A 2,079-nucleotide genomic window follows, 5' to 3' on the forward strand; every position below is an offset into this window, starting at 1 on the left:
GCCATCGATATCCCTCGACGCATGCACCCGGCTGCGAGCCCGGATAGCCCAAGACGGACAAAGAGTCCTTCGCGCCTCCCCCCGTCCGTTCCTCCCCACTCCCACGTCTTCGTGTGCGCCTTCTCCTTGGCTGAAGGGAAGGAGGAAGGAGGAGGGGCGGCGGGCGGAAAGGCTTCGCACTGACCAGGGAAGGGGGCATGGTCCCCCCTGCCCCGGGCCAGAGAGGACGCGCGCCCGGGTGGGGGAGAAAGACAGAGAGGAAGCCAGGCCGGTGCGACGTGTGGTCCAGGAGGAGGCATGCGTGAAGGTGGAGGAGAGCAGCATGGGGAGGAGGAGGAGGAGGGAGGGAGGGAGATGAGGGAGGCGCCGGAGAGGCGCGGAGACAAAAAGGCGATTGTAAACTGCTGAATAGGTCTGTTGCGGCCCTGCCACCATCACAGAGTTGTATGCAGATATTTCACTTGCTGACGGGCGTGTCGGTGGAATATCCAGGCTTGCTTCCGCCCGGCGCACGTGACGAGGATGCTTGAGGGGTGGCCGTCCTACCTTCCCGTTGCTTGCGCGAGATCAACCCAGATGATACAGGGTCGTTTCCAGCACAAAAAGACCTGTCAAGGCAATGTTCCGCTATTTTCACTTCTTGCTGAGCCTGTGGCCGCTTACTGTCCTTCGTAAAACTATCACGGATGCCCTCAACCCTCCTCACCCAGACCTTTAAAAACCGAGGACGCTTCGAAGGCCAATCCTAAAAACGAGCGGGATCGTCACGAAGTGTACAGATAAATGCCGGTACACGAAAGGCGTGCGGACAAGGGAATCTACACGACGCTAGGGAGCAGGCGGGTGGTTAGAGAGGGGCGGCAGACATAGGGCAGGCCGGAGAGATCGAGCCAGGGAGATGGCAATGAAAAGTCCGTGCAAGAGCGAATGGAGGCAGACTCTTCCCGTGTCACGCACCTGTATGAATGTAGCGCATTTATCACGCCCCTCGTCTTCCTGTCGTCGACCGGTTTAGCTGCTGGTAGTAGTGCCTATACCTTTCGAGAAGCAACAATTGGCCTCCTCCTTGCTAGCGGCTCGGATTGAGAATGAGTCGATCTTCGACGTGTATTGCGAAAATGTCCCGACAGTAAACGTCAGAGATCTGTTCGTGTGCAAGAGACTTTCATATGTGGTGAGCGTGCACACGTAAATTTGAGTGAGCCATCCATGCTGTTGCGTAGGCAACAAGGCCACGGAGGAGGCTAGACATCAACCAACGCGGATTTTGCAAGCATATGAAAAAATAACGCCCACCGGTCTCATTCGACGCTTCCTTGGGCAACGGAAGACAGAAAGGCGCGTTGAAGAACAAATTGAAAGTATGAATGCCACAAAGAAAATGAAAGAGTTCCCAAAAATTAAGCCCAACACATCTTTGTCGTGACGAGCAGTATTCTCAGCCGGAAACGGTTCCTCCCCCCCTCCAGGGGGTGTGACACCTTGGAGGCGACTCCATTACCTTTTCCACCCCCTCGGATAAAGACCTCGGTCAAAGTTAGATCACAATCACTTATCGGACCATTTTGGGAGCCGCGCTTCCCGCTTAGTTGGTAATGTTTCGGTGCCTCGTACTAAGGGCTCCGACGGGCCTCAACGGCTCTGGTGGGCGACGACTCGGAGGGACCGGGGGAGAGAGGGGGGAGGAGGTAAAAGTCACGCTAGGGAAGATGCAGCAATGGACATGATTTCTTTCGATTGTAGGCATGCATCAATCCTCAAGTAACATTTAGAATAATGGTCAGGAATTCGCAGGAGCAGTGTGATGGCTTTGAATGAGCGGAGGGATGGAGGGAGGAAGGGGGGAGGAGGTATAAGTCGCCCTCCCCCATAGCAATTATTATCCATAAATTCAGCCATCCTCGTGGGTATAAACTTGCTAGCTTCCCTTTCCTCCATTTTCATTATCCTTTTTAGCGCTCAACAGAATTTCATTGTGAAAAGGGGACGCTGGATATTTAAACGGCCATATCGGAATGGGTAAAAATCAAAGGGCACGACGGCATCAACAAGCTCCTCAGAAACGGTGCAAGCAAAACA

The sequence above is a fragment of the Nannochloropsis gaditana genome (assembly GCF_000240725.1).
Source record: "Nannochloropsis gaditana CCMP526 unplaced genomic scaffold scaffold397, whole genome shotgun sequence".
Taxonomy (NCBI): domain Eukaryota; class Eustigmatophyceae; order Eustigmatales; family Monodopsidaceae; genus Microchloropsis; species Microchloropsis gaditana.